Source organism: Protopterus annectens, chromosome 7.part0 (genome assembly GCF_019279795.1).
Source record: "Protopterus annectens isolate FY-2018-M chromosome 7.part0, PAN1.0, whole genome shotgun sequence".
In the NCBI taxonomy this organism is placed as follows: domain Eukaryota; kingdom Metazoa; phylum Chordata; order Ceratodontiformes; family Protopteridae; genus Protopterus; species Protopterus annectens.
In genome coordinates, this window is record NC_056739.1 from 1696648207 (window position 1) to 1696674827 (window position 26621).

General features: G+C 43.9%; 1 protein-coding gene across 1 annotated transcript in view; it reads right to left on the bottom strand.

Annotated features, from left to right (window-relative positions):
* Positions 1 to 26621, bottom strand: part of POLG (DNA polymerase gamma, catalytic subunit) — a 1518109-nt gene that overhangs the window by 1084545 nt on the left and 406943 nt on the right. The gene's annotated exons all lie outside the window — the stretch shown is intronic.

Here is a 26621-nt window from a genome sequence, read left to right on the forward strand (position 1 = left end):
AGAGGTCCAGATAGGTGGAGTGGGTACCTTGAGTCAAATTTGGGGGCTTGTAGCTAGCTATAATTTGAATAGGGGTCTTGTCAATGGTTAACTGCACCTGGAATGTCTCCTGTGCGTTATACTGTTTGACCATCCTGGAGTTGTGTGCGTCTTTAATATATACTGAAACTCCACCTCCTTTGGCTTTGCTGCCCACATGTTTAGTAGCCTGATTAAATTTATCTGTTATTCTAAGCATCTTAGTTTTGGTTTTATCACTTGTGCTTCAGGGCAGTTACTTTACATTTAAGGTTTTTGTGGTCTACACTCTTGTGGACAAACCCTTATCAACACCCTATCTCCATAAGTCCACCCAAGTATTCGGAACACTATATCTGGACAATTCCCATCAGTTTCATCTGCCAACCTGGTCGACATGGGCATACTGAGACAGTATAGAAACTACCTCATGTTTAGTGACAGCCCTCTTCTCCTAGCACATATTTCTACTACTTGCAAGAAATGCATTTACATCAGTAACCCGGAATCCATGATCTCTCGTGCCACAGTCAGTACTCCTGACAAAGAGAAGACTGCCAGCACAAACACCACACCACTCACATCACATAGCCAAGTACAACAAACACCCACCTTTGGCAACTCAATTGTGAGACACACCGATGTCCCCCTCACCAGACTTGACAAGGAGAAGGTCACGGTCAGTTGTCTGTCTGGTGCCACAATCCACCACATCACAAATGCACTCAAGTCTCTCCACAACTAGTTCAAGTATGACTCTGTCATTGTCCATGTTGGTGTAAATGACTTCAGATGTACTTCCTTGGACTATATGAAACAAGACATGATTGAGCTCTCAGAGTATGTGTCCCAGGCATGTACGACCCTAGTCCTAAGCAGCATTGTACCTTCACCAAGAATGCTACCACAATATCAACAAAAAATAATTGAATTCAACAATTGGCTTAGTTTCTGGTATCATTCCAAGGGATCCAGTATCTGTCTGCCTAGGATGACATGGCTGACAGGCCTCATTGCTTTGCCAGAGATGGCCTCCACCTATCACCACTGGGATTCCAGATCCTGGCCAAGGCTCTTGCCTCCCCCATTGTGCCTTTTTTTAGGCAATGTCCCAAAGACAAATCTTCCAACATAAAAGATCTGTCAAAAAACAAATTGAAGGTCAAGCTGCTAAATGCTAGGAGCCTTAACCTGAGAATGCACTCACTAGAGGCTCTCCTTCTACTGGAAAATTCCGATGTCTGTGCGGTCACGGAAACTTGGTTAAGGGCTGCAGAGAGCACCCCTGTCTTACCAGGCAATACTTCATTCCACATATTCTGACCCTAAAATGAGGTCAGAGAGACTAAGGGTGGTGGAGTCTCTATCTTCATTAAGGACACGCACACCTCCAGGCTGGTCTGCCAGCATGATGCACTGCAATTACTCCAGGTGCAAATGACAGTTGGCAAGACGCCCATCCAAGTTATAATCAGCTACAGACCCCTCCCTCCATGACTCAGGACACCCACTCCTCTTACCTGGATCTACCTGACTCCATCAAGGCACCCCCTAACACCCTGATTCTTGGTGACTTCAACTACCCCACCATTAACTGGGTGAACTATTCCTGCACTAATGAACTCACTCAATGGTTACTTGACTTCATCAATTCTAATGCACTAGACCAGTCTGTCTCATCACCCACAAGGGGAGATAATATTCTGGACTTGGTTCTCACCAGCATGGGTGATCGCTGTACCACTCCCATAGCATGTTCTTCCCTACTGAGATCAGATCATTGGACTGTTTCGTTGGAAGTTTCTATCTCGCCCAACCCCCCCCATCATCAAGCTAAAAAAACTTCTCAAAAGCAGACTACAACCTCCTAAGGGAGGGTATCTGTAGCTTCACACCACCGCTCCCCTCAGAGGATACAGACAACTATGCTGAACAGTATGCCAATGCAGTATACAAGCACCTGCATAACTGCATGGACTCAGCCATACCCAACAGAAGTAAATCTGATCCTCAGGGAAACACAAACCTGTTTGGTGGACATCCGTTATCAACAGGTTTTACACCAAAAGGAAGAAACTGTTGTCCAAGGGTAAAAGGGAAAAAATTCCAAATTGGAAAAACTCCCTCCTTAGCCTCTACAAGCAAATTAGATCACTAGTGAAAACCTCCAAAGCCAATTATGAATTGAAACTAGCCTCTGAAACAAAGGGCAACCACAAAGCCTTCTTCAATTATGGCAGGAACCTGCATGGCAAAGCCCAGGTTTCTTCCGAATTAGTACTTAACAATATCACTTACACTGGTCCTGTTGACTTAGCCAACCTGCTAGCAGATAGGTTCAATGCAAACCTCACCCGCCTGTCCCCCTAAAAGCCCTTTTGACTGCCCTGATACTTGTCCTGCACCTCACGTCTCCACAGATCAAGTGTTAAAGGCCCTATCCAAGGCAAAGAACACAGCTTCCATGGGACCTGATAGTATCCCAGGCTGTATTCTGCACCATCTCCAGCAAGAACTAGCTTCTCCATTGAGCACCCTATTCAACCACAGCATAAGTACAGGCTTCATTCCAGCAGAGTGGAGAACTACCATTGCCATGCCCTTGCACAAAGATGGTGCCACTACTAACAATGGAAACAATCGCCCCATTAGCATAACAAGTCTGATCTGTAAAGCCGTGGAGCGTATTATTATAGATCTCATAAACAAGGACATAGGCAATCTCCAAGCACTTGACCCCACCCAATTCGGATTCATCAAGGGCAGATATTGCCTCTTGAACCTGGTTGGCTTCTTTGAGAATGTCACCAAGGCCATGGATGAAGTCAGTCCATACAGCTTAACTTGACTCGGCCAAAGCCTTTGACACAATCCCCCACTCCGGCATCATTGAAAAGCTAACACAACTTGGCATAAATCCCTATCTCATCAGGCAGGTGGCCAAGTGGCTCACCCGCCAGGACCCTAAAGGTCAAAATAGGCATCTCCACCTCCGATAGCAGATGGAGTTCCCCAGGGATTTGTCTTAGGATCCCTACTGTTTGGCATCTACTTCTCAGAGGCCCAGACAAAGACAAAAGGCCTGTGGCTGAACAAGTTTGTGGATGACTGTAACATGGGTGCTGTCACTGACTTCCAAAATGATGTTAACATACTGCAAGATGGTCTCACAGCAACTAATGACTGGCGGCAAAGTCATGGCCTCAAGCTAAACGAAAAAAAAAATGTATCATCATACCATTTGGCAGAAACACGGCCCCTACTGATTAACACATCAATGGCAACCCCCTGTGGTGAGAGACCCGGGTATTCAGGTTGATAATCTCACATTCACCCATCATGTAGCGGCAGTGGTCAGAAAAGCCTTTTACTTGGTTCATCTCATAAGTAAAGGGATTGCATCCAGAAAAAAGGAGGTTGCTACCTCTCTATACTCCTCCCTCACTAGACCAATAATTGAGTATAATGCCCCATTTGGTATGTACCTCTCCAAACATCTGCACCAACTGGAAAGGCCAGAGAAATACCTCACAAAGAGAACCCATGGCCTCCAACACCTGTCCTATCTGGACAGGCACAAATCACTATCACTCTACTCAGTATCATACAGATTGATCATAGGTGATCTGTGTCTTGCCTACAAGGCAATCTCGGACCTTGCCCTATTAGAGATGTTCCATATCCATAAGTCTAACTCCTCACACATTACCAGCTCAAAAGGCCTGAATCTAGTATGCGACATCAACAAAACCTGCTGGAGAGAAAGGCTGAAGGCTGTCACACTAGCTAGATATAATTTTGTAAATAATTCTATGTCACTGTAAGTATTAATGTTACCCACAGGCTTGTTCTACAAATGTAAATAGGTTATGATTAAACTATATGTTGTACTGAGGTTCAAAAATGTAACCACAGTGCATTCTGCTGGAAGAAAGCTTATAAGTCAAGCAGGTTCAAAAATGTAACCACAGTGCACTCTGCTGGAAGAAAGCTTATAAGTCAAGCATTGTATGACTGATCGCAAGCTCAGAGACTGGATGTCTGGACCAGGAAGTAAGAAGTTATGTACTCACCATAACGTTCCATCTGAGTAGGAAACTTCATTTGTCTGCAACCTTTGGGTATCGGATCCGATCTTGGATCCGAGCCGGCAACTTGTTTCACAGCTATCAGATCCGAGCTCCTAGCTCCTCCCCTTACCCATAATCCCCTGCCAACCCTGACTGACCTCAGATCAAGTTTTCCCCCATACAAGCAGCTAAAAAGGTTAAATATGTCCCGAAGGGGACTAGAAGAAGGACATCCAGGAACTAACAATTCTGAAGGTCAGGGGGAAGGAGGGGGGGAACGGTTGCAGACAAATGAAGTTTCCTACTCAGATGGAACGTTATGGTGAGTACATAACTTCTTAATCTGAAGTAGGAACTTCATTTGTCAGCAACCTTTGGAACAGAGTCCCCAGCTACCTGGATCTTGGGCGGCCATCATGGAAGGATATTCCGGAGCACTGCGGAGCCAAAAGATGCTCTCCCTCTGGAGATAATGTCCAGCTTATAATGGCTGATAAAGGTATGAGATGAGGCCCAAGTGGCTGCGGAGCAAATATCATCTAAAGACACTCTAGACCTAAAGGCAGCGGAGGTAGATATAGAGCGAGTAGAGTGTACATGAACTCCCTGAGGTGCGGGCCTCCCAGAACTTTCATAGGCCGATAGAATACGCTGTGAGATCCATCGTGATAAAGCGACCTTAGAAACAGGTTTACCTAAGTTAAATTTGGCAAAGGAGATGAACAACTGGGTGGATTGTCTAGGACCAGCAGTCCTGTGGATGTAAAAACGCAGTTGTCTATGCACATCTAATGAATGCAGTTTATATTCTCCTTTGTTCTGATACTTAGGAAAGAAGACTGGCAGGTAATAAGTTGAAAACTTATCTGAACAGACTAGGAGCTCTGAATCTAGCTGCTTTCACTAAGTGCGGCAAACTAGATCTGACGTCAGTCAGGGTTGGCAGGGGATTATGGGTAAGGGGAGGAGCTAGGAGCTCGGATCTGATAGCTGTGAAACAAGTTGCCGGCTTGGATCCGAGATCGGATCCGATACCCAAAGGTTGCTGACAAATGAAGTACCTACTTCAGATTTATTTCTACTGTCTTGATTTAAGAGTTAATTACTAGATTTTATATGTAAAATGTCTTTTATTGCTGTGGCTTCCTGCAAGTGCAGATTACAAAAAGAAATGTAAATTCTGAGTTTCTGTTAGCCAGGGAACTAAAGAACTGTTAGGAATTACGTAATCTGAAAGGATTCAGCAGTACTGTGTTATCAATTTAAGGACAGAAAGAAAGGAGGGCATTTTGAATTTTGTCTGAAGAACATCCACTCACCAGCACTTGCTTGCTCTGTAAGATATTTATTTAGAACAGTGATTTCTCTTAGAGAAAGATAGAAATAGCCAGATTAGTCTAGCTGTTTTCTATGTCAGACTATTCTACAGTATTATTTTAAAGCATTTTCCTGTGATTTTTGAACTCTGTATTAGCACTGTGTTGAAATGATGAGTATTGTCTTGTTTTTATTATGTATTATTAAATATTTAAACCTTTCAACTGCAGCTGTTTTGTGTAGAGATAATTTAAGGTCTTAGAGCACATTGCATTTATTTAGTGATACTGTCCAAGCCACTCCAATAGTCGGCACACTTACTATTTGGATAACAGTAATATTACACAGTGAAATCGGTTACCCTTTGGGAAGGGCCTTATTAGTAGCTAATATTAGTGGTTGGTGGCCGTGATTTCTACCTTACAGTCTGGAGAAAAGGGGGCATAGCTGGAGAACCTGTGCCAGCCTTCCCAGAAGTGTATATGTATTGTTTATAACTCATATCTCAAAGTGTGTGTGTGTGTGTCAGCTACTTGGGCAGGGACATGAAGCACTGGTTGGATAGAAAGGGTGCTGGAGGTTTTAGCTTGACCACTACGATGAGATCTGTACCCTATAGCTGTACCAGTGGGCTGTCTTACTGGGGATCTGGAAAGAAAGGGAGAAACCAGTCCCAGATTGACTGTGATCTCTGTTTGCTCTTAAGGGAAACTGTACTTTCCTGTGTGTGTACTTGTTATCCTTCCAATATGGACACCCCTCACTGGTGTTAGTGGTGAGGTTTGAGGCTCCTTGATTACTGGACCAGTGCACGGGCGTCACATATTAATTGTTTTGGCAGTGGTGGAATATCCACATCAAACATTGTTTGATAGTGGTGAGTTAGCCACATCACATACTAATTGGCTTGTAGTGGTGTGGTCAGTGAATTCCTGTAGCTTATGTACAGTGATCAATGAAGGTGTTTTTGTAATCTAAATCAGATCATAATTGTTTTATTTCTTTTGTTAGCTTAGTTAGTCAGGGAGAGCAGGCAAGCATGTCAGCAGAGGAATATGGCAACTGACGAGAAGCCATTTGGCTGAGATTTGCCAAGCTAAAGGTCTGGTGCATGGAAACCTGACTAAGGCAGATATGACAGCAGTTTTGGTCACAGCTGCATCAGAAAACAGCAATCAGGAGGATGATCAGACTGGCTGTGGAGATGTATAACACTCAGAGAATGGACAACTCAACCTTTCTGCAGAGGACTTAAAAATCCATCTGGAGCTAAAGAGACTTGAGTTGGAGGCCAGGTGTTTGGAAATGGAAGCTGTGAGAAGGAGAGGCAGCATGAAAAGGAGATGCTGACTCTTTGCCAGGGTCATGGAGGTAACGGGAAATGGAGTAACCGGACTCCAGAACACAAAAGGTCAGTAAATTCCTTCCCCAGTTTACAAAGGGGGATCATTTTGAAAATTTCATTCATATGTTTGAGAGGGTATGTAAACAGTATGATGTTGACCAAAGGCTCTAGGTATGGTTCCTGACCCCCTTAACTCCATGGTAAAGCTGTAAATGTACTTTCAAAATTATCTGACGTTGACTGTTTTAACTATAAAGCTGTAAACAATTGTTTGTTAGAATTTTTTAAGCTAACACCTGAAACTTATAGGAAAAAGTTTTGTGAACATAGACGCAAGGCAGATGAAAGTGTATGTGAATATGTTGCTGAAGTGAGCACTTATTTTCATAGGTGGGTGAGTGGATGTCGGGTCACCACTTTTGAAGGGCTGGCAGACCTTTTGATGAGGGAACAAGCCCTTAGCACTTTACCTGAGGACATGAGGATCTGGTTAGCTGATAAACAATGTGCTACTTCAGATGAGTTGGGGAAGAAGGAGACCTATACCAGCAAGCAGGGCATCCCTGCACAGGAAAGGGACCCCCAGTACTGCTCATGGGTATAAGGGAACCCATGGTGGGCAGCTCAGACAGCCCCAACAGAATCTACCAGTAGCAGGGGAAGCCACTAGTCCAGGTACATGTCCTGGACCTAGAGTTAAATGTTCTGAATGAAACAAGTGGGGCCATGCGGCATATAGATGTCCACGGAGGCACGGTGGGGAACAAAAGGTAAGGGAGCCAATAAGTGGGAAAGACAAAATGCCACCAGTAGGTTGTCGTGAGATAACAAGGGTACCAAACTACCACCAGAGTTTACACCCTATCATAGTGAATGGCAAAGAGACCATTGCTAAGAGAGCCACAGCCTCTGACATAATCATTGTGAAGCCTGCAATGGTTACAGAAGAGCACTACTTGCCTGGGCAGTTTATGCCAGTCAGAGCTATAGGAGGGACCCATTCCAAATACCTTTGGCTAGGTTCAGCTTGACTGGGAGGGTGGAAAAGGAAGCCAGCAAGTAGGTGTGTTTGAGGATATCCCTGCAGATGTCCTGATAGGGAATGATTTTGATAATGTAGTACCATGTGCTCCTGCAGTTACACGCAGTCAGGCTTGTGGGTACTGATGGTCCCTTGGACAAAGTGACTGCAAAGGTAGAGGTGAGTAGTAGTATCCAGACCGACAGTGAGGCAACCGCTGTCAGAGGATACCAGACTTCCTGTGGAAGGGGAGCTGGGAAGGGTTACAAAGAGAGAGTTGAGACAGGCTCAGCTCTCAGACCCTACATTACAAGGCCTGAGTCAGGTAGCTAGTGAGGCACCTGATTCTCAAGGGAAGGGGGAATCTGTATATTGGGACAAAGGGCTACTGTATAGAGGGTGAGCCCCTGAGGGAGGGCTAGAAAGTGAGAGTATACAGCAGTTGGTAGTGCCTACAGCCTACCATCTGGTGCTTCTACCCATAGCCCATGGTATTCCCTTTGCAGGTCATATGGGCATAAAACGTACCAGCAGTCAAACCATTCACTTCTCATCCCGGCACTTGCTCAAAACTCATAGCAAGCACTAATGAACCTTAGCACTAGACCCCCCCCCCCAATACTGTAGAGAAGGACAAAGCTCTCTATTCGACCTTACCAGCCAATCAGTAAAACAGTTCACTGTACCTATCCAGACATGTCCAAAGGGCAGTTTCAGGTGTACTCTCCGGTCTAACTGGTGAATCTGGGCATTTTGAGGCAATGTTACAATTGCATCATGTACACAGACAACCCTCTCCTCCTTTCACCAAACACTAAAACATGCAAGAGATGCAATTATACAGCCATACTGGAGGCTAAGCTCTCTCAACCCAAGACTGGACCAGGCAGTCAAAAGGAGAAGGGAATGACTTGCATCACACCACCAGTCTCACACAGATCAATGAAACCAGCACCGGTAAAAAACACACATAAATACAAGAAAACATACTCGGAGACTCTAAATAAAAATCTGCAAAAGCAACAGAGACCTCCAAAGCAGACATCCAAGCAACCTCTACACCCCAACACAAACCATGAAACACATACTTCATAAAACCAGTGTGCCATGCAATCACAGCCCTTAAGGCAAAATAACAAACCCAACACACTAGTAATAGGTGACTCTATAGTCAGGCACACTGACGTCCCACTCACTAGGCTGAACAAGGAGAAGGTTACTGTTAGCTGCCTGTCGGGTGCCAGGATCTGCCACATAACACAAGCACTCAGGTTACTCTAGAACATGACTCTGTCATTGTCCATGTTGGTGTGAATGACCTGAGCCGTATCTCCCTGGACTACATGAAAAGAGACATGGAGGAGCTCTCTGATCACGTAGCCGAGGCCGGTATGACCCTGACCCTGAGTAGCATCCTGCCCTCACCAAGAATGATACTACGGTATAGAGAAAAAATTATCAATTTTAACAATTGGCTAAGCTTCTGGTGTCATTCAAAGGGGATCCAGTGTCTGTCAGCCTGGGATGACATGCTCGACAAGCCATGCTGCTTCGCTAGAGATGGCTTGCACCTGTCATTCTTAGGCTTTCGAATGCTAGCCAAGGCTCTTTCCACCCCCATAGTGTCTTTTTTAGGCAAGGATCAAAAGACAAACCCACCGCCGTAAATAGCACAAGTAACAAAAAACTGAGGGTAATGCTACTCAATGCCAGAAGTCTAAACCTCAAAATGCATGGACTCGAGGCACTCCTCAGTATGGAGAAAATCAATATATGTGCAGTAACAGAAACCTTGTTTAAGGCTCCAGAGAGCACCCCAGCACAACCAGGCTACAACACATACCATACATTTCGGCCACAAAACCTGGACCGAAATACAAAATGTGGGGGAGTATCCATATTCATTAAGGATACCCACACCTCCAGGTTAGTGGCACAGATCGATGCTTTAGAGATCATCCGTGTGCAACTAACAACAGGTAAAACTGCTATTCAAATTACAGCTTGCTACAGATCACCCATCATGTCCCAGGACCCCCACTCCGCATTCCTGGAAACACTGGGAAACATAAAGGTCATACCACACACCCTGATATTGGGTGATTTCGATTACCTAAACATTAACTGGGAGAACTACTCAAGTACAAACTCCCTTGCCCAACATTTCATAGAAAGTACAGTTTTGTACCTACCACAAATGTAGATGTTCGAGTGCTCACACTGCTGCAGTCATCACACTTGGGTTATCCTGCCGTCAGGCAGTCCCCGCAGTCGGCCAGAGTTCCAAAGTCTTGGTCCGGCGTCGGTTGTTGTCGCTTCTTCCCTGACGTCAGTGCGCCAGGGTTATGTAAGAGGCATCAGACGCCATTTTCTTCAGTTTTTCTTGCCTCAGATGTCAGGTGCCCCCAAGTAGGTAGGCACTACATATTGCTAATAAAACATATAAAAGGAATAAAAGGAATACCTTCAGTTACAAGCAAATACACCACAAAGGTTGTACAGGATAGAAAGGTATAGAAAAGTTCAGCTAGGTCAGAGGGGATGGACGGAGGGTAACCTGGACTGCAGCAGTGAGAACACTCGAACATCTACATTTATGGTAGGTACAAAACTGTACTATGTTCATCGTGTTACACTGCTGCGGTCATCACACTTGGGTTGAATCCCAAAGCTAAGGATGGGTGGTGGAACTAAACAGGGTTTGGAGAAGCTAGTAGGCCCTGCAGAACTGCAGTGGCAAAGCCAGCTCTGGTTTTAGAGTATAGAGGTAAGTGATAGTGCTTGGTGAAGGTGTGCACTGAACTCCAAGTTGCAGCCTCCAAAATATCCTTGGTTGGTACCCCTCTGAGGAAGGCTGTTGATGTTGCTGTAGCCCTGGTGGAATGGGGCCTAATGTTACCAGGTACAGGTTTCCCATGGTGTGTGTAGCAGAAACGGATACAATGTCCTATCCACTTTGAAATGGTCTGTTTTGAGATAGCCTTTCCTTGTGATCCTGCAGCATAGGATACAAAGAGCTGGTCAGATTTTCTGAAAGCCTTAGTTTTATCCAAGTAATAACGTAATTGCCTGTGAATGTCCAAAGAGTGTGGGAGCCTTTCCCCTTTGTTCTGGGGGTTTGGATAAAAGGTGGGCAAATGAATGGTTTGGTTTAGAGCCACACTGGATACCACCTTTGGCATAAAGGAAGGATTAGTTCGTAAAGCGACTCTGTCTTGATGAAAAATGATGAAAGGCTCCACTGCCATTAGGGCCTGTAGCTCTGAGACTCTTCGTGCTGAAGTTATTGTTAGCAGCAGGGCAGTTTTCCATGACAGAAACTGTAAATCAGCTGTAAAAGCTGGTTCAAAGGGCGGTAGTGTAAGTTTTTCCAAAACAAAGTTGAGATCCCAAGTTGGTGTTGGTGCTCTGCGAGGCGGTCTTATGTTCTTAGCCCCACTGAGGTACTGTCTTAGTAATGGATGTGAAAATATAGGAGGATCCGTGTTGTACTGAGCTGAAATAGCTGAGGCGTGGATCTTAATAGATGAAAAGGAAAGTCCTTTGTGCAACATCTTAGTTAAATATTGCAGAATCTGAGGAATATTTGGGACAAATCTTTTACATTTGTCTGAATAGGCTTTCCTGGTGCTGGGCCTCCTGGCCTCCAGAATGACATCCATAACAGCTTTAGAGAGAAGTGTTGACTGGTTGTTTAAGTAATTTGCCATGCAGCCAGATTTAAAGTCTTGAACTGGCTGTGTAGAATCTGATTGTTTTGCTGAGTGAGCAGGTGAGGAATTTGAGGTAAAATCCATGGTGGGCTTTGAGCCATGTTCCTTAGTATTGGATACCAGTGTTGGCATGGCCAGTCTGGAGCAATGAGTATTATTTGTGGCCTCTCTAATCTGGCTTTCAGCAGCACCTTTGCCAGAAGAGGCAGTGGAGGAAAGGCATACACTGTTAATGTTTTCCAACTGAATGAGAGGGCGTCCACTTTCCAAGCTAGTGTGTGGCATGTCCTTGTGCAAAATTTCCGTACTTGGTAGTTTTTGGGGGGAAGCAAACAGATCTAGGTCTGGGCTCCCCCATTTTTGAGTTATCATTGCGAATACTTGTGGATCTAGTTTCCACTTGTGAGGATCTATGATGTTTCTGCTTAGATTGTCTGCCAATGTGTTTTTCTTTCCTGGCAGGAATTGTGCTTGTAGTTGAACTTGGTGGATCAGTGCTGTGTTCCACAAGGTCATTGCTTGCCTGCATAGGGGGTAGGAATGTGTGCCCCCTTGCTTGTTTATGTACCACATCACTGTGGTTTTGTCCGTCTTTATTAGTAGTTGTCCTGGATGTAAGAGGTCCTTGAAAGCTGTTAGGGCATTTTGTACAGCTAGCATCTCTTTTTGATTGATATGTAGATGACTTTGATCTGCAGACCATTTGCCCTGAATACACTGTCTTGCCATGTGTGCTCCCCAGGCATAATCCGATGCATCCGTTGTTATAGTTTGCCTGACTGTGGGTAAGGTAAAAGGCTGACCCTTGTTGAGGTGACATGCCTGAGCCCAACATAGAAACTCCTGTTGAAGGCAAGGAATGAGTGGTATTATTGTTTCCAAGCTGTGGCTGTGATGAGTCCATACGCTTTTCAGGTACCATTGTAATTTCCTCATATGCAGTTTTGCATATGGTATTAGTAGTATGCAAGATGCCATGAATCCCAAGGCCTGCAGAATTTTTCTTCAGGTAGTTGGGTCTTTGTTGCCATCATTTTGAAGTATTGAGTCAGTTGTCCTTGCTTGTCTGGTGTGAGATAAGCCATCTGGGCCGTTGTATTTAAGCTGGCACCCAGGAATATTATGTCTTGTGAGGGCACTAGTTTTTACTTCTTTTCGTCTACTGTGTACCCTAGGCAACTTAATAGGTTTTTGACAAACGCCAGATGCTTTAAAAGAATGTCCTTGCTTTCTGCTTGAATAAGGCAGTCGTCCAGGTATGGATATATTTGAATGCAATTACTGGTGCCAGGAATTTTGTGAAGACCCTGGGCGCAGTAGATAAGCCAAAGGGCAGTGCAGAGAATTGGTAATGGTTCATAGGTTCATAGATTAGTACTAAGCTAACTGCCCTTGCGAGCCATTTTAAGCTTAGCCAATTATCCCTTGTGAGACTCAAACCCTGCACCTTGTGTTTGTAAGGCAAACACCTTAACCATTAAGCCACCCTCCCAACCCCTGCTAAAAATCGGAGGTATCTTCTGCAATTTTGTCTGATAGGGACATGACATGCAGGTATGCCTCCTTGAGGTCCAATGTTACTAGCCAAGCCTTCTTGCCCAGCATGGGAAGAAGTTGCTGTAGTGTTAGCATCTTGAATTTGGGTACCTCGAGATATGTTTTAGAATTGAGAGGTCCAGAATGGGTCTCCAAGCTTTGTCCTTTCGGGGAACTAGAAAGAGTCTTGAGTAAAATCGTTGTCCCTGCTCCTGTGTAGGAACCTGTTGAATGGCTCTCATGTCCATGAGAGCTGTAATTTGTTTTTGAGCCTCTGCCCATTGATTTGGTGGCAGGTTTGGCATTCCTTTTATCCTTGTTAAAGTGTGAAAGTGGAATCTGTGTCCTTGAGATACAATATTTAGGACCCATTTGTCTTTTGTGATGATGGGCCAGTTGTCTGCAAAAAGTGTTAGCTTTCCTCCCAAGGGGGCTGCCAAGAGGGATTTGCTTGGCAGTCTGAGGGGTAAGCCATTGCGTTTGTCTTCTGGTAGTTTGAGACCTGTCTTCTCCTCCTTTCTGGGTTGTGGCACCCCATTGTCGAGGCTTGTAAGAGCCTTGTGACTGACTTCTGCCCCTTGGGCATCTGTATTTGCCCCATGTGGTCTGTCAGAAGCTGGAAAGGACCAGTTTTTGGTTGGCCAATTTCTGCTGAAACGAGGGGGTTGAACCTGTAACAAAATCCTTGACCGTCTGTATTGATTTTGCCTTATCCTCCATTTTCTTTAAAACCTCTTCTGCTTTTACACCAAATAAAACATGCTGCTGTAAAGGTGCATCCAATAGCTTTGCTTTTACATGATCAGGTAAAGTTTGTTCTTTTAACCAAGCATGCCTACGTATGACAGACCCTGTCACTGCTGCTCTACAAGAAGCTTCCAATGAAACAAATCCACATTGCAAAGTACGTTTTCCCACTTGTTCAGCTGCATGCAACAAATCTTGCATTTCCATGTAATCAGGCTGCTCTGTATGTGTGATCATTTTTTGTTTTAATTGAGACATCAAATATTGTTGATATTTCAGCATGTGAAACTGGCAATTTAAGGCCCTCATAGCTAGAGTAGCTGAGGTATATATTTTTCTTTCCCCATCTGCCTAGTGCTCTAGAATCCCTTTCAGAGGGTACAGGATTTTTAGCAATAGAGGCCTTAACCCCTTTGGGACCCTGGGAAATGGTTTCTGGATCAGCAACAGGGCTTTTGTATAGGAATTTGAGGGACTCTGTAGTATCTGTCTGGTTTGGCTGGTGCAGGAGGTAGTGAATCTGGGTTAAGGCTAGATTCTGAATAAACATCATCCACAATGTCTAACACTGGTGGAATAGCAAGTGGTCTGTGCTGGGGTAGTAAAAGGAACTCTCGGAGCCTTTTCTTAGAATCAGAGTAATCCTGGCGTTCCCAGTGGAAATGTTCCCACATGGTATGTAAAGTTTCCCTAAAAGAGTAGTCTTCTGGGGGAGATGCTGAAGGAATAGACTCTTCAGCATCAGAGTCTTCGTAAGGGGGAAAAGAATATTCCTGTTCCTCAGAAGAATCTGAGGAAACTGAAACCTAGTCAGAGGAAGCGTAGTCCTCCTCCTGTCTAGGCCTTTTATCAGGAGGGGGATGGGAACCCCTGATTAGGGTAATTAAGTCTTCAACCATCTTAAGCATCTGTTTCTTAAGCATGGGGCCTTGTACTGGAGACTGCTGTACAGTCTTCTTTGCTTTTAAAGGAGTTTTCAGCTTTGCATAGGATTTAATAGTGAGTGTAGTCGGTCTGAAGACACCTTCTGCAACTGAAGGCTTTTCAACTGCACCGGAATCTCCTTCAGCCATGGAGTCAGAAGGGCCTAAAGATAAAGGTTGTGGAGGCCTAGCAATCTCCTATTGGGAATCGGATGCCGCCTGGGGTTCTGAATCAGCGGTCGTCAGGGGCTGCGTAGGTGCCTCACTGGAACCGGCGACTGGCCTAGCAGAGGCCTCGGAGTCTGGTTTGGGTCTTGGCTGCCTGTCCTTATCTTTGCGTTTTTTATGCATTCCGGTCATCGGTTGCTCCGATGGCATGGTATAATTAAATTTCCTACCAAAATAATGTCGGGCAAAATCAAACCGACGTTTAATAGTTTGTTTGTTAAACCAAGCACAAAACCGACAACCTGTGACATTGTGGTCTGGGCCTAGGCAAGGAATACAATAAGAATGAAAGTCCTTATGAGGTATTTGCTTCCCACAAGAAATGCAATTGTTAACTTTTTCTGACATCGGACTGAGGCAAGAAAAGGTTCCCCAACGGGGTACTTAGCTTTATTGAAGACTTCGGTCTGAAATTCGATTTGAAAATCTCAGGAGTCGGCCGACCGGCACTTGCGAACTGCTTCTGCTTTGGGCACAGCGCGGCAAGAAAGACTGAAGAAAATGGCGTTGGATGCCTCTTATATACCTCTGGCGCACTGATGTCAGGGAAGAAGCGACAGCAACCGACGCCGGACCAAGACTTTGAAACTCTGGCCGACTGAGGGACCGCCTGACAGCAGGATAACCCAAGTGTGATGACTGCAGCAGTGTAACACGATGAACATTTTATAAACTCAAACTTTCTGGATCAGCTGGTCAACACCCCCACCAGAGGTGACAACATATTGGACCTGGTCATCACCAACATGGGTGATCGGTGTTCCACACCAGAGGTCAACCCCTCATTGGTTAGACCGGACCATAAACTAATCACTCTGGATATCCACATTCCGCCACCACCCCCGGTCAAAGAAACCACCGTGAAAAACTTTTCAAAAGCAAACTTCACGTTACTTAAGACCAAGGTGGGAAGTTTCAAAGCCCCCATGCTAAAGGATAACGCTGTCCAAGCTGCAAAATCCTTTACTAATGCACTCTATGGGCACCTACAAGAATGCATGGATTGTGCTATCCCAAACAAAACCAAGACTCATTCCTCCAAGGAAAGGAAACCAGTCTGGTGGACCCCTGCCATAAACAAGCTATACAACAAAAGGAGGAAACTAGTACAGAAAAGAGTAAAATCCCAAGAAGGTAAGACATCCCTGATCAGTATCAGCAAGAAACTACATTCCCTCATAAAATCATCCAAGGCTAGCTTCAAAAGAAAAATTGCCATGGACTTCAAAGATAACCACAAGGCATTCTTTAGCTATGTCAAGAATCTAAGTGGCAATTCTCAGATCTGCTCGGAGTTACTGCAGAATGGCACAAAATACACTGAATCAACTGATATAGCCAACATCCTGGCAGACAGGTTCAGTGCAAATTTCACCCCCCTCTCACCCCCAAAAGGGCCCATAACTATACCAGAAGAATGTAGTGCCCCTGAAATCACAGACACTCAGGTTAAAACAGCCCTCTCCAAAACCAAAAACACAGCATCATTGGGACCGGACGGTGTCCCAGGCTGTGTCCTACACGAGCTCAAAGATGAACTAACCCCTCATCTAAACACACTGTTTAAACTCAGCCTATCCACAGGCTACGTGTCCATAGAGTGGCACACAGCAACGGTTATTCCGCTCCACAAAGGTGGAGTCACAATGGACCCCGGGAACTATCACCCTCTAAGCCTGACTAGCTTGGTCTGCAAAGCTATGGAGTGCAATCATCATGTATCTCATTAACAGAGACATTGGGAACCTCCAAACACTGGACCCTACCCAGTTCAGCTTTGTTAAGGGCAGATCATGCCTCCTAAACCTGGTGGACTTCTTTGAGACAGTTACCAAGGCTATAGATGAGGGAAAGTTGGTCCACACAGCCTACCTAGACCTTGCAAAGGTCTTCGACACCATTCCCCACTCAGGTATTATAGACAAGCTCACCAGCCTGAACATAAATCTCTACATCACGAGATGGGTTGCCAAATGGCTCATGGACAGAACCCACATGGTAAGAGTTGCAGGAGCTAGATGTGACTCTAAACCGGTTACAAGTGGCGTTCCCCAGGGCTCAGTCCTAGGACCCCTCCTGTTCGGCATATACTTTTCACAGGTACAGGCAAGCACAGGAGGACTACGGCTGACCAAGTTCGCAGATGACTGCAAACTAGGGGCTAAAATTGACTTTCCGGCTGACACAGACATCCTCCAAAAAGGTCTCACTGAGACAGATAACTGGTGTCAAAATCATGGCCTCAAGCTAAATGCCAAAAAGTGCATAGTCATCCCCTTTGGAAAAAACAAAGTGCCCACAAACTACCACATAGGTGGTAGCCCCCTAAATACGGAAGACGTAATAAGGGATCTGGGGACCCAAGTAGATAGTACACTCTCCTTTGATAATCACATTGCGAAAGTGGTTACAAAATCCTTCTATGTGGCCCACCTAATCACAAAAGGGTTTGCATCCAGATCGAAAGAGGTCACTGGGCCCCTCTATGCATCACTCATCAGAACCATCATAGAGTACCAATGCCCCACTTGGGATGTACCTTACAAAACACCTGCAACAACTGGAAAGACCACAGAAATACCTCACCAAGAGGATCACTGGCCTCAAGCAGATGCCCTATGCAGCTCGACTGAAGAAACTCCAGCTGTACTCGGTTGCATACTGCCTACTCAGAGGTGATCTCTGCCTGACATACAAAGGCCATGTCCAACCCAGAACTGATGGACATGCTCCACCTAAAGAAAACCATATCCCCTCGAGCCACACGCTCCAGGGATCTAAACCTCACCACAACAATAAATAGGGCGTGCTGGAGGGATAGATTCCTGTCCGAGAGACTTCCCATGCTCTGGAACAAGATTCCAATCTACATTAAGCAGAGCTCCTCATTAACCCTCTTCAAAAGAAACCTTGACGAGTGGATGGGAAACAGAAAGTTTGCCCCAGGGATCACTTCAATGGCTCTGTTGGACAGAGGCACAGGGAACTAATCTAAGGGGGCGGCGAAAGCCAACACATTCCGGCTAGGCTTATAAATGCCTTCGGGCAGATAGCCTAGTACCTACCTATGAACAAAGAGACATATTATGTAGAACTTCTATTGGCCTGGACTTTTCACAACAACAGACTCCTTGTGAGATTCATACTCACCTTCCCACTCATCATGAATTAAGTCTAGAGGCCCCCTCACCCTATGCCCATATAGCAACTCAAAGGGTGAAAAACCTGTGGATTCTTGGGGAACCTCTCTGTAAGCAAACAACAGATGGGGCAAATATTTGTCCCACTCCCTGTTAAACTGGTCTTCAAATGCCTGTGGCATAGATGTGAGTGTAGAGTTTAACCTCTCAACAAGACCATTAGTCTGGGAATGGTAGGGGGTGGTCTTCAGGTGCTTCACCCCACAGTGCTTCCACAGACAAGCCAGCAGGTCTGACATGAAAATGGCACCTCTGTCTGTCAGTATTCTTTTGGGAAACCTACCCTGCTGAAAATCTCTAACAAATAATTTCTCACCTTTTCTGCCTCAATGGAGAACAAAGCCACTGCCTTAGGGTATCTTGTAGCATAATCTACTACCACTAGAATATACTTTTTCCCTGTGGAACTTGGGGTACTCAGAGGCCCCACAATATCCATAGCTACACTCTGAAATGGCTCCTCAATAACAGGCAAAGGCATTAAAGGAGCTTTCACCTTGTCTCCTACCTTGCCTACCTTTTGGTACTGCTCACAGTTCGCAGTACCCTGTTACATCTCTAGAAATTCCAGGCCAATAGAAGTTCTGCATAATACATCTCTTTGTACATTTTATGCCCATATGACCAGCAAAGGGAATATCATGGGCTATGGCTAGAAGTGCCAGATAGTAGGCTCTAAGCACTACCAAATGCTGTATCCTCTCACCTTCTAACCCTCCCTCAGGGGTCCACTCTCTATACAGTAACCCTTTGTCCCAGTATACAGATTCCCCCTTCCCTTGAAAATCAGGTGCCTCACTAGCTACCTGCCTCAGGCCTTGCAATGTAGGGTCTGAAAGCTGAGCTTGTCTCAACTCTATCTTTGTAACCCTTCCCAGCACCCCATCCATAGGAAGTCTGGCATCCTCTGACAGCGGTGCCTCACTGTCAGCCTGGGTACTGCTACTCACCTCTACCTTTGCAGTCACTCTGTCCAAGGGAACATCAGCACCCACAAGCAGCTGTGGCTCACCTTCAGTCTCACTGCTACAGAGTAGCTCCCTCCCTGAAGGAACCACCTCCCCAGTCCTGGATGCAAGTATGCGGTCTGTCTGGGTCTCCCCCAGGCTACCAGACCCACATGCTTGTCTCGAAGCCTGACTGCGTGTAACTGCATTAACAAACAGTACTGTCTCATCAAAATCCTTCCCTATCAGGACATCTGCAGCATGGTAGTTTGGTAACACTGTTGTCTCAAGACAACCTACTATTGGCATTTTGTCCTTCCCACTTTCTGGGTCCCTCACCTTTTGTTCCCCACCTTTCCTCCATGGACATCTATATGCCACATGGCCCACTGGTTGCATTCAAAACATTTAACCCTAGGTCCTGTACGTGTACCTGGACTAGTGGCTTCCCCTACTACTAGCAGATTATGTTGGGGCAGTCTGGGCTGCCCACCATGGGTTCCTTTATACCCATGAGCAGTACTGGGGGTCCCTTTTCTGTGCAGGGATGCCCTGCTTGCTAGGTATAGGTCTCCCTTCTTCCCCAACTCATCTGAAGTAGCACATTGTCTATCAGCTAACCAGATCCCCATGTCCTCAGGCAAAGTGCTAAGGGCTTGTTTCCTCACCAAAAGGTCTGCCAGCCCTTCAAAAGTGGTGACCTGACATCCACTCACCTACATATGAAAATAAGTGCTCAGTTCAGCAACATATTCACACACACTTTCTCCTGCCTTGCGTCAATGCTCATGAAACATTTTCCAATAAGTTTCACGTGTTAGCTTAAAAAATTGTAACAGACAATTCTTAACAGAATTATCTACGAAATTCTATCTAGTTAGTCTGGCAGCCTTCACATATCTTCACAGGGGACATTGCCAGAAAGATGACTGCAACTGCCATTTTGGAAGGACCATCACTTAGGCAGCCATGAAAGCTGCTTGCACCCTTGATTTCATCACAGCTAATAAAGCAACTTTGCATATCCTATCCCCTCCCCTATAGGCAGGGATAGGTGGAAGAGGAATATATGACCCACATCATATGGGATGGAGGGCACTACACCTTCCATTTTTCAAGTGAAGTGTTCTAACCTCTTCCAGCTACACCTCATGTATTTCAGATTTGTTGCACTTATTTTACATTTGCTGTTAGCTGAATGTATGTTATTGTAATCTAGTCTGCATTTTTATCAGTCTCTTTTCATGTTTTTGTGTTGGCCCCACACTACAAACCAACCATTTGTTCTTACTTGAAAATATGCTCTCAATCTATTTAGCAGCTTTATCAGTCTCTTTTCATGCTCTTCTGCTTTGTTTTAAACACCTTTATTAAAATATCACCAAGACAATGGCACACATACAATAACAAAAACAAAAAAACATAACTGATCAAACAGCTGAAATAAAATAAAATTCCAAAACAGAACTTTATAACAAATCCAGTGATTTCATCTTTTCAAAGACTTCTTCAGACTGAATGCAAACTTCAGACAGCTTACACTTATACAAAACTAAGTCACATGACTTAATTAATCAATTAATGCTTAATCTTCTTACGCATTAAAAACACTTTAAAATTTTCTTTGAGTCCTGGAGGATAACAAACATCAAATTTCATTTGCCACAGATATTCCCTCCAATCTAATTTGTTTTCAGCATCAAATCTGTTTTCAAAATTATGCACTCGATCCAAAACAACAAACTTGAAAACAATTGTACATACACTTTGGAAAATATATTTTCTAAGGGTATTATTATTATTATCACCCAACGAAATAGCATACTTATGTTCACAGATTCTTCTATATAACTCTGTGGTGGTCCTGTGAACATAAAAAGCAGGGCATGACATGCACAAAGCTAAACAAACAACAAATCTTGATTTACAAGTAAAATTTCCAGCAATTCTTATTTTAACATTACTACCCGTTAAGTCAGTTAAACCAGTACACAAGTACTGACAAAAAATACAGTTAATACTTGAACATCACTGCTTAATTATATTTTTTGCTAGGATGAAAACAACCTAGATTGAAAAAAATTCTTGAAATTCTTTCCTGTTTTATGAACAAATACTGGTTCTTCTCCTACTACCTTGTTAACCTCAGGAAAACTGCTAAGAATTTTCCAATTATTTCTTATAATATTCTTAATAGCTTTTTCATCTAAGGCATTCTTTACCAGCATACACATACTAAAATTGTTACTACTAAATGTCTTATATTTTTTGTGCTTGTAATACCTTCTCTTTTTATATTGACAACTTCATCAAATCTTTGTTTCACTACCTTCTCAGGATACCCTCTATTTAAGAATTTATAACATAATGCTATTCCTTCACTCATAAAATCTTGGTCTTAACATTTTTTTACTCACATTATACATTACACATTTTCTTAATTTCTTTATAACAAATGTCTTTCAGTCCAGCATAACATAAAATCACTCAACCCCTGCCTGCCCTTAAACCTCACTTAAACCTCACTCCTTCTCCTGAACTTTATTCTGCTTGTACTGCTCACACGGGTTCCATTCATTTCTGTGCAATTTGCTCCTTCCCTTTTCTAAGGATCCTATTTCCAGATCTTTTTACCTCTTTCACAATATTCAATAACTGAAATATATTTGGTCTAGATTTTAATTTCCATTTCTTGTAATCGCTTTTTGGCAGCCAAAAGAATTAAACTGAATAAGGCCTTACTATGTCTAGGCAATCCAGATCCTATGAACCAGCTCCTTAGTGACTGATATTTGCTACCCCGGTATTTCTGTTAACAGTACTCTGCATGGAATATTTTAAATCTGCCAGCTCATTACACTCTGAAAAAACATATTCACAGTTACCTCCTTCTTCCACCACCATTTGTTATCTACATGAGGAAAAATTCTTTGAAGTATGCTCGAGGTATAACGATATCTAAGCAAACACTTTTAAGCAAAAATCCTACATCTTTTGGACTTTGTTGCATACTTGGAAGACATACTTATGTCCTCCCATTGTTCCCTAGTAAATTGCTTTTTCAGTCTCTCTTCCCAATCTTTTCCAACCTCCTCTGATAGATTCTTATAGTTATCATGCCATATTTTATATGCCTTACTAATGATCCCCTATTTAACAGCAGCTTCTGTTCTAAAATCCACTAAAAACTCTACCAGAGTGTGGGATGTGGTCAAGATGACATTTGGACTGCAGGCTACAGACTGCCTTCACTACCATGGATTCATACCAGAGTACAGTCAAAGAAAAAAGGATGGGGGGGGATCATAAATGAAAGACCTGCTCCATTTGATTACACTGAGTGTTCTTTGTAAATTTGTTGGATAACAGCTCCAACTAACAGAAGTGTTTTTACACTGTGTCTCCTACTTTTACAACTTTTCTTACATTAAAGCAGATTTTGCAGTTGGTTTTCTAGTCCAAGTGCAAACTTGCTGAGGGTAGAATGTTCATTTGGTGGCAGGGAGTAATTTGCTGCTGTTTCAGGGATAAACATTATTGACTGTAATTCTTGCTACCTTTTTACTGGTTCTTTCACTTCTTCCACTCAGTTTAAACTGTGAGTGGTGAAACTCTGTGCAGCACTGCTCAACACTGTATTTGACACATGCTTTCACTTTCAAATTGTCCTCACAGTTATAGCTGTATAGACTGCAGAGTTAAGCAACAGTACATCATTGAATGTCAAAGGCAATCTCATTGGCAATTTCGACAGATTATTTTGCTACCTACCTGGATGTGGTACTCAAACTACATGTTCTCTATCCACACTTATTAGTATAGCCCAAATCAATACCGTACCTACGAGCACATTGCTTCTCACATGGTGATTTAGATAGTTCTTTCAGACAGACTACATTCCAGTAAATCGACTCCAAACTTCCTAGGTGCTACCTTTCCCTTTTTTAGCCACATTATTAAACACCTGAAACCATAGATTTACACTTCTCATCTGGGTCTGCAGGTAGCCTGGATGAAATGGGCATTCTGAGAAAATGTAATTGTCTCCTGTTTACTGACAACCACCTACTACTTAAAGAAACTGACACACTGTATGAGAGATGTAGTTATATAATGTTATTAGAGGCAAAGCTCTCACACAGTGCCTTCACAAAAAACAAGTGGTCTGTCAACACCACACTACACCAATCACAAATATGTACTGAGGCTCTTAAAAGCAATCTACTTAAACCACAAAGTCCTCCTAAATGTAATCTAAGATACAGATACCCTCAGCTATCTACACAGATGCATAAACACAACAGACAGACAGCACCCACCATGAAACACACATCTATGAGTCACACTGATTCAGTTTAAGAGCTCATAAGGCATACTTCACACAGTCCCATATCCTAGTTATAGATGATTCCATATAGTGAGACACAATGATGATACAAGGCTGTTCAGGGAGTTAGTCACTGTCAGTTGCCTATCAGGTGCCAAGATTCACCCATATCACACATGTCCTTGCACTACAAATACACATATGATAAATTCATTATACATGTGAGTGCAAAGGACTTGAGGCATACTGCCCTGGACTATATGAAAACAGACACAATGGAGATCTCGGAATATGTGTCTGTGGCAGGTATAGGTAGTACACCTGACTAACTTTCTTCACTCTACCCTATCATCTCATCTACTCTGATTTTTAACCTATCTCTTCAGCTCCTACCTAGACTAGCCTCTGCCCTTGGACTCCTTCTAACCCCATATCTACTACTTTTTTCCTTTTCCCTTTCCTCCCACTATCCTCTCTGTTATAGACCTTTGTATGTGCTACCTTTTCTGTCATTTCTAAATTACTACTCCTGCTTTGCGTAACAATATGGGATTAGGAATTCTACACAGTATTTATTATTTTAAGTATTATACATTTTCTGTAAAAATGATGTAATTTATGAACTGTACACTTCTGTAAAAATGCTTCTGTATTATTAATATCCTGTATTCAATTAGTTCTTAGATCCTTATAAGCTGTATCCTATAGTAATTGATTTAAGGTAATGTACCAGTATATAGTAGAGCTTTTCTCCTCGGGCCTCTGCTGAAAATAGACATGTATCCAGCCAGACTAGCCCGGTCAACAAATGTAAAATAAATAAAAATAAATAAAATAAAATAACCTAGCCTTGAGCAGTATACTACCATCACCAAGAATGATGCCACAATATAAACAAAATATAATTGACAACTGACTTAGCTTTTGGTATTATTCAAAAGGGGTACAACACATAGCAGCAAAAGAGACATGGGATGGCATGCACCTCTCCTTCCAAGGCTTCCATACACTGTCACTGTCCACCCTTATAGGTTCATAGGTTTATACTAGGCTATCTGCCCTAAGGCATTTATAAGCCTAGCCCAAATTTTTGTGGCTTACGCCACCCCTTATATGAAAAAATACTGTGCCCATTAGTTTGTTGTGCCTCTGTCCAGCAGTGACACAGAGATGATTCCCGGGGTAAACCTACGATCTCCCATCCACAGGTCAAGATTTCTCTTGAACAGAGCCAGCGAGGTGCTCTGCCTCACATGGACCGGGATTTTATTCCACAGCATAGGGAGTCTCTGAGTGATAAATCTATCCCTCCAGCACGTCCTATTTATGTCTGTGCTAAGGTTTAAGTCGCTTGCTCTAGTGGTTTTGGTGGATTTGGATTTTTTGAGGTGGAGCATGTCCATTAATTCCTGGTTGGACATGGCCTTGTATGTCAGGCACATGTCACCTCTGAGCAGATGGTATGCGACTGAATAGAGCTGGAGTTTCTTCAATCTGGCAGCATATGACAGATTTTGGAGTCCCTTTATCCTTTTGGTGAGGAACTTTTGGGGTCTCTCCAATTGCTGCAGATGTCGGGTGAGATACATCCCGAATGGGGCATTGTACTCTATCATTGGTCTGATAAGTGAAGAGTACAGGGAAACAATGACCTCACTAGATCTGGATGTGAATCCCTTCATGATCAGGTGGGCAATGTAGAAGGTCTTTCTAACCACTTTAGCAATGTGAGTGTCAAAAAAAGGCCACTGTCAACCTGGGTCCCCAGGTCCCTGATAACCTCTTCTGTGCTTAGTGGATTGCCACCTATATGGTAGCTTGGGGTTACCTTGTTTTTCCCGAAGGGTATGACGATACATTTTTTGGCGTTTAACTTCAGGCCATGGCTCTGGCACCAGCTATCTGTTTCCGTGAGTCCCTTCTGAAGGATATCCGTGTCCGATGCACTTTCCACTATGGCACCCAGTTTGCAGTCGTCTGCAAACTTTGTCAGCCAAAGTCCTCCCATGTTGGCCTGTACTTCTGAGAAGTAGATGCCGAACAATAGGGGCCAAGGACCGAGCCCTGTGGGACACCACTTGTGACCGGCTTGGAGTCTGACATAGTGCCAGCAACTCTAACCCTGTGGGTTCTGTCCTTAAGCCAGTTTGCAACCCATCTTGTGACATATGGGTTTACATTTAAGCTGGTAAGTTTTTCTACAATACCCGAGTGGGGTATTGTGTCAAGCCTTTGCAAGGTCAAGGTAGGCTGTATGGACTGCCTTTCCCTCATCAATGGCCTTGGTGACTGTTTCGAAGAAGTCGACCAAGTTCAAAAGGCATGATCTGCCCTTGACGAAGCCAAACTGGGTCGGGTCCAATGTCTGCAAGTCCCCTATATCTTTGTTTATGAGCTCCATTATGATCCTCCATAGCTTTGCAGACTAGACTTGTTAAGCTTATGGGGCGGTAATTACCAGGGTCCATAGAGGCACCGCCTTTGTGGAGTGGGACCACAGTTGCCGTACGCCACTCCTTGGGCACGTATCCTGTGGTAAGGCTGAGATTAAACAGCTGCCTTATGTGCGGGTTTAATTCCTCATTTAGCTCGTGTAGCACACAGCCGGGGACACCATCCGGTCCCATTGATGCTGTGTTTTTAGCTTTAGAGAGCAGCTTTCACCTGCGCATTTGAGATGTCTGGGAGGCTACACTCCGCTGGGATATTTATCTCTCCTTTAGGGGGGGAGAGGGGGGTGAAGTTTGCACTGAACCTGTCTGCCAGTATGTTGGCAATGTCTGTGGGTTCAGTGATTTTTGTATCATTTTGGACTAATTCTGAGCATATCTGGGAGTTTCCACCCAGGTTCCTAACATAGCTGAAAAAGGCCTTATGATTGTCCTTTGAATCCATGGCAATTTTCTCTCAAAATTGGCCTTAGTTGATTTTATGAGTGCTCGTATTTTTTACTAATAATGATCAGGGGTGACTTCCCTTTTATGGATTTTGTTCTATCATGTAATAGCTTTCTCCTCTTACTGTAAAGTTTGTTAATGGCTGGGGTCCACCAGACTGGACGTTTGCCCTTTGTGGAAAGAGTCTTGGTTTTATTTGGGATTGCCTGATCCATGCAGTCCTGGAGGTGTTCATAGAAGGCATTTGTAAGGGCTTCCGCAGCTTGGGTTGTGGTTTCCACTGGCTCATGGGCCTTGAAGGATACCACACCAGTCTTGAGTAGTGTGAAGTT